At 39.8% G+C, this 7,226-nt stretch overlaps 2 non-coding genes across 2 annotated transcripts; both read right to left on the reverse strand.

Moving 5' to 3' along the window:
• Positions 1 to 710: 710 nt before the first annotated feature.
• On the reverse strand, positions 711 to 798 carry LOC114913569 (small nucleolar RNA Z102/R77). Its single transcript, XR_003799507.1, has one exon. It is a non-coding gene; the product is annotated as a small nucleolar RNA Z102/R77 (small nucleolar RNA).
• Positions 799 to 988: 190 nt separating this feature from the next.
• LOC114913568 (small nucleolar RNA Z101) lies at positions 989 to 1,089 on the reverse strand. The gene has a single exon (XR_003799506.1). It is a non-coding gene; the product is annotated as a small nucleolar RNA Z101 (small nucleolar RNA).
• Between the last annotated feature and the right edge of the window lie 6,137 nt (positions 1,090 to 7,226).

Here is a 7,226-nt window from a genome sequence, read left to right on the forward strand (position 1 = left end):
AAGAAGGAGGTCGCTGCTTGGGTATACCATTCTAAAAAGCATGACAGTCTACTAGCACTTTGGCAAGCCTTGCTTGGTGTTTCCTTCTAATTAACATGATGCAAAATATATTGAATTATTTTGATTTATTAATATATTTATAATTTTAGGAAGGGTCAACCTTAGGGAATGAGCATTATGGATTGATTACAACTCCAAATATTTCCAAAATATTAAATTAGGTACAAAAGTAATTTTCTTGCATAAGACCCCTAACAAGACATTACATATTACGATTATTTGTCCTAAAACGATATTTTACCAAAGATACATTGACGCATGCACTATAAATATTTTTCAACATTTGAATTTCTATAATATCTCTAATTTGATCACTTTTTAATATTGGCAGACTTTTTTCTATTGTGTAAGTCTATTATTGCTAACTCTCATGACAAACCCCTCTCTCCATCTTATAGATAGAAGACCCTTTATCCATAATATCAATTTTTCTAGAAATCCATATGCATGTATTTATTTTTTAAATTAAAAATTTAGTTAAATTAGTTTTTAGTAAAACTTAATAATGATATATATTTGCACATGTAATATGACTAGTTTAAAATAAGAGATATAACATAGCACTATGAATTTGAAACCTCTATATTTAAAAATATACTTACCAATTAAAATTTTCAAAGAGTCATAACTGCAAATAGACTGTAGAGGTAGAGGAATCAGATAGAGCTAATACAATTGGAGCCATCATCTCAGCCATCAAACCAATAGGGAAACTAATCAACCATCATCATATCACCCTCACCTTCCATCTTTCTATATTATTAACCCCAAAAAATGATATATATTATAAATAACATAAATAAAAATCAGATAAAATCTAAAAAGAAAAGGCAAAGATAGAAAAGCCACCATGTTTATCGAATATACATGCTCAAAAGCAAGAAGAAAAAGAGGGGCGTGGGGGGATAAAAAATAAATTAAAACTTGGAAGGGGCATCAGATCTCCAAGGTGATAGAAGATGTAACATCACCATGATGCTTCATATGCAAATTACCCATTAAAAAATATGGATTCCTCATCTGCCCCAATGAGCAATAGATCGTTGGAAAACAATCAGATAAATCCAACTGAAGATATCGATTGTTGGAATTTGGGGTTTGAAGCATACATATATGTTTCAAAACTTAATTTTCTAAACACCACAGTGAAAAATAAGATTAAAATAATTTTAATCTAAATTTTGCATGCATAAAAATATAAAACCACATGGATCTATTTCATATGCTGAAATTGATATACGCTGAAATTTAAATTATGATCAAATCACATACCTGTTTCACAATCTCTTTCTTCAAATCTGGATCTGGAAGAGACGAGACTCTCTGTTAGCCACACAAGTGCCCGATCTCTATAAGTATCTACTCGAGATCAGCCTAGAATAGCCCTATATAATCTGAATTTTGATTCTCTAAAATTCAGCCTGCTGAATCTGAATGAAGCCTGGATCGCGATCAACACTTGATCTTTCTCCTTGATCTTCTTCTTCTCCTCTTCTCTAGAGTTTCTTTTTGCTATGTGCTGCTATCAGATGCTAGAAACCAGCAAGGAAGAGGTATCCAAACTTTTTTGGGTATGAAACTCCTTGGGATGCGTGTCCCAAGGAAGGGGTGTATAGAACACCCAAGAGAAGAGAAAGGGAGAGGAAGAGAGAGCGTGGGGAGAGCCTTTGGGTGTGAGGAGCTGCTGATTTTGATGCTCTAGGAATCTTAAGGGAGATCCCTTTAAATAGACATAAGGATTGATCTTATTCAATCATATAATATAAGTCCTACTTGCATTAGGATTCCTATTAACTTAAGTTATCCAACTTACATTAGGAAGTTCATTAGGTGCCAACTATTGGAGCCCTTGCATCCATAATTAGACACCCTCTTTTGCACCCAAGAGACACCCCATATGAAAATTAAAAACCCTCTAATTAATGGACACATCCAAATTGATCAAATCAAAATGGCGCCCCATAATAACTCTCAAGGAGATTTATAAGGACTTACACCCTTAATTTATATGATTCATAACTTTAGACACCCAACAATTGGAGTCTCATGAATCTTATTCATATAGATAATTAGCAGATAATTAAGTTAAAATTAACTTATCAAATAAGTAATCCCAACAGAAAGTAAAATTGGGTCCAACCATGTGCTAACAAGGTTACCATGAACCCAATGAATTTTTCTAAACCCAATTGATACTTCATAAGCTCAATTACTTATTCCAAGCCTAATCCCTTTGTTGTGTGACCTTATAGGTTCAATTCTATCTAGTAGTGAGACATACAATGATCTCTATCATCGTATCATTGAAACTCTTTTCAATGGATCGGAATAATTTCACTCTAACTCAACAAAGATTGTTGATCCGAAACAACCCTAGTGAGCTCTCACAATCCATCAGTGATGCCTAGCAGTATGTAGTGGCAATCCAATAGAACTAAAATGCATCTCTAGGTGTAGTTAACATGTGATTTAGTCCCTCTATCATGAGTTCCGACTAGATGACCGGTCATGGATAAATCGTCAAACCTCAACATCAGTCGTATAATAGATTGATTAGCTTAAGTCCAGTTATGACTTTTATGAAAACTCTTTTCCATCAATCACACTGCTGTGGCCACAGACTCTTAGACTTAGCCTCTCAAATTTTATAGGACTACTCTTCTCTATCAAGATCGATAGATCCTATCTTGATGCGCACCCCACTCTTACAGTAGATCAACTATCACCAATATCTACTACAAGAGCTCATTGAGACTTATATTTATGTGTCAATCAAACTCTAGCAGTCTCACTGCGAGTAGCAGTACCATCTCATATCAAAGGATCAGTCACACAATTACAGCATCAAGACAATCACTGATGATTGAATAGAAATTCAAGTGATCTCTCGTATGGTCATGCTCAGTGCCAGTGTTCTCTAACAACCATCCATACTTGTTGTCCTGTGTCTCTACACAATAGATTAGAGATCCATCTATCCTGAAGGAAGCAATTTGTGTGCCAGTCTATCTGGATCTATCATCATCCTCATGATGATCCTATGATCAAGAGCCTTTAGAAATTAAATACATGTCTCTAATTCTCAACACTTTGAGAATATATATCGAAACTAATTTCATGGACGATTCAAGGACATATGACACTTGAATGAAAAAAAACTTGCCCCTTTTATTGATCATATCAATATATTAAGTATAAATTTATACCCTAGATATATTACAATGTGTCAGCCATATTGGCTTCTAGCACATACATCTAACATCGATGGGAAAGCATGAAAATGGGATTGAGAAATTGAGAGAAGGGGATCGAACAAAGGGAATCTAAAATGAATGGAAGCTTACAAGGGATCCTCTCGTTGAAAGAACGAGATGACTTATAGCCTAATGGGAGAGAAGAAAGTATATTTATATACAGAGGCAGTTGTATAAAGAAGGGAAATTAGGGTTAGGGTTTTGCCCTTAGACAATGGATGGTCATCTTGAGAAGAAGTGATCTAAGCCCTCCAACAAGATGAGTGTTCATCCAGACCATAGGGAATGATTGGATTCTACTAAACCAAATAATTTGGCTCGATCTCACTGAGGATGGAAGTTATACTCAAGTTTGTGACAAACCTGACCAAGGTCAAGTAGGCTGATCTTTCTTAATCCAATCTAAGATCTTCTACAGTTTGGCTTGGACCCCAATCCAATGGTTGCCAACTAGGAGTTGACCTAGCCTAGACTTGACCAGTTGAGTCCACAGGTCAAGTTTAGGCCTTTTTTCCCTTTGTTTTTTTCCTTTTTTTTCTGCTTTTTTCTTCCTGATCAAAGTGTCAAGCCTCGTTTGGTACAGCATAGCTATTTTTTTTTGGTACAGCATAGCTATTTGCTAGGGCATATGCACCAATAGTCGATGCATACAGTTTTGAGCTTGAGTCTGAACCAAAGAATATGATTTCGGGCCTATAACTGAAAGGCCCTCATCCTAGTTTGTTAAGAAGTGAAGACTCAAAGCTTAACCTGAAGTCCAATTGGCTAGTGCCTTCTAAGAAAAAATAGTCTATTTACACATATATATACATATATACATATGTGCCTAGCAATACTGGCCCATAAGTGGGTTTTTTGTTAGCCTTCACCAACTTGATAGGTTCAATTGAGTTCAAAGGTAGGTAACCTTAGATGTTAATGTCACAGGAATTGTTCTTGACCCAGCATTCCCATTAAATTTATGTTACTATTTCCTCCTAATTTCATTTTCAAAAACTCTAGCATTATAAGTCCTCACCTATGTACGTACGTACATATATATATATATAAAGAGAGAGACTTGGCTATACTTGAGTGAATATATACTCTGATATGGTTATAACTAAATTAGATGATGGTAATTTATATTAATGATTTGAGTTCTTGATGTGATAATTTATTTTTAAACCATTTATGTACCAAAAATCATGAGAGTTGAAAATGTCTAATCTTTGCATCAAGTAGTCAAAAGATTAGACAAGCTAGATAAACAAAACAAAAAAAATGATTTTGGATCATATGATAGGTGTACATGTATGTGTACACACATACACACGCAGATTATATATATATAATATAATATATATATGATCAACATTCAACACTACCACCATAGGGGCAACAATATTCCTATTGGCTCCATCATCCCCAAACATGATGATGATGGGGGTGGAAAAGGCAATGATCATAGAATTGTTGCATGGGAACAAGGAGGGTAATTATATCATTTTATAATCTTAATGACCTCTTCATCAACCCCGACATCCGTCGTCACTTCTCTTCTATCCTCATCTTGGGAACTTCCTCCTTATCTATGATGCAGCTAAATGTCCCCATATTTGCCAATCATCCAAATTTGAGACTTTCGATCTTTTAAGAGGTCTCACCATAGCAATCCATATGAAGGAAGATCTCAAAAATTTAAAAGGTTCATATTTGAACTAATTCTCAATTGCATTCGTGAAGGCACTCCAACAAATTTTTGTCAAGAAAGAAGATTCATTAGCATCAACATAATTAAAATCTTCATTTAAAAATACTTTCATTGAGTTATCTTTCCAAGACATCTAGAATTATTTAAACTGATGGTCAGATAAGGAAGTTATTAAAGACTCAGCATCGAAACACTATTACAAAATTATGCAAATACCACTACAGGGTGAAAGATTTTTAATTCTTATTCAACATTTTTTTCTAATCCAAATAAAATTTTGAATAACAAGTCCCTAACAAGCTGCTCCATCATAAAAGAATCTATATTTAGCATGTCAATAGCCAATGAGGCAAACACATCAGTGTTGGCACAGAGAAAGTAGATAAGTTGGTTTTTTGCCTCCTCACCAGCAACAAGTTGATTTGTATAGCTAGGTCATCTATTTCACTAAAGAGTGGGATGGAGATGAGCTTCTCAATTGGTTCTCAATGCTGCTCTTTCAGCTCATTCCGAGTATCGAAGCCCTCAATGGACAATGTCTCGATGGATCTGATTCTTTCTCAAAGAGTGGCCATAGAGCAGTGACTAGCCACTGCTTAATTGCTTTTGACCTCTCTAATTCTATTCTCAGTGGGATACCTCATCGTGAGATGGTAAGTTGATATCATAGCCCTCATCATGTTCAAGCCTGATCAACCCAAAATCGTGTTGTATGCAGATAGGACCTTGACAACTAGAAAGTCAAGCATGACTATTTGTAATCCCCCCAACCCCAAATCTCAAACATCTACAAAAAAAATTAACCAGTGTTGGGTATAAAATACCCCCCAGCCGAAGTTTGCGATGAGAGTGACCCTCCGGGGATCCAACTGACTTTCGACCTCCGGCAACGTCTCTTCAAACCTCCCAGACGATCGAGCCTCCGCCACACCCCCAAGTTTTGTCGACGAGCAGGACCCTGCCAGTGCCAACCAGATTCTTCGCAACGTCCGGACTCCTACGGGAGCCTGATCTCGCCAGCTACAGGCAGACTTCGTCCGGACTCCTACGGGAGCCAGACTACGCCTTCTACTCCGACTGCAGGAAGACTTCGTCCGGACTCCTACGGGAGCCAGATCTCGTCTCCGACTCCAGCCACAGGCAGACTTCGCCCGGACTCCTACGGGAGCCGGGCTCCGTCCTCGACCCCGACTGCGGGAAGGCTTTGCCCGGGTTCCAACGGGAGCCGGGCTCCGCCCATGACTTCGCTTGCAGACTTCGTCCGGACTCCTACGGGAGCCGGACTCCGCCTTCTACTCCGACTGCAGGAAGACTTCGTCTGGACTCCTACGGGAGCCGGACTCCACCTTCTACTCTGACTGCAGGAAGACTTCGTCAAGACTCCTACGGGAGCCAGATCTCGTCTCCAACTCTAGCCGCAGGCAGACTTCGTCCGGACTCTTACGGGAGCTGGAACCTCGTCCCCAACTTCGACCGCTGGTAAGTTCCCTACGGGAGCCAGATCTCGTCTCCGACTCCAGCCACACGCAGACTTCGTCCGGACTCCTACGGGAGCCGAACTTCATCCCCAACCTCAACTGCTGGAAGGCTTCACCCGAACTCCTACGGGAGCCGGGCTCCATCCTCGACCCCGACTGCAGGAAGGCTTCGCCCAGGCTCCTATGGGAGCCGGGCTCCGCCCACGACTTCGCTTGCAGGTAAACTTTGTCCAGACTCCTACGCAAGCCAGACTTCACCTCTGACTTTAATTGCAGGTAGACTTTGACCGAACTCCTACGGGAGCCTGATCTCGCCAGCTACAGGTAGACTTCATCCGGACTCCTAGGGAGCCGGACTCCGTCTTCTACTCCGACTGCAGGAAGACTTCGTCCGGACTCCTATGGGAGCCGGACTCCGTCTTCTACTCTGGACTCCGTCTTCTACTCCGACTACAGGCAGACTTCGTTCGGACCTCTACGGGAGCCGGGCTCCATCTTCTACTCCGACTGCAGGCAGACTTCATCTGGACTCCTACGTGAGCCGGACTCCATCTTCTATTTCGACTGCAGGAAGACCTCATCCGAGCTCCTACAGGTTTCGGACTTCGCTACCGACTCCAACCGAACTTCTGCCGACAAGTCTGGACCCCCTGGCAGGCCACAATAATGATCATGATTCTACTCCACTCCCCACGGCGGACCCTACGCAGCTTCATTACTCCCTGGTAGGCCGTATTAACG

Source organism: Elaeis guineensis, chromosome 1 (genome assembly GCF_000442705.2).
Source record: "Elaeis guineensis isolate ETL-2024a chromosome 1, EG11, whole genome shotgun sequence".
Taxonomy (NCBI): Eukaryota; Viridiplantae; Streptophyta; class Magnoliopsida; order Arecales; family Arecaceae; genus Elaeis; species Elaeis guineensis.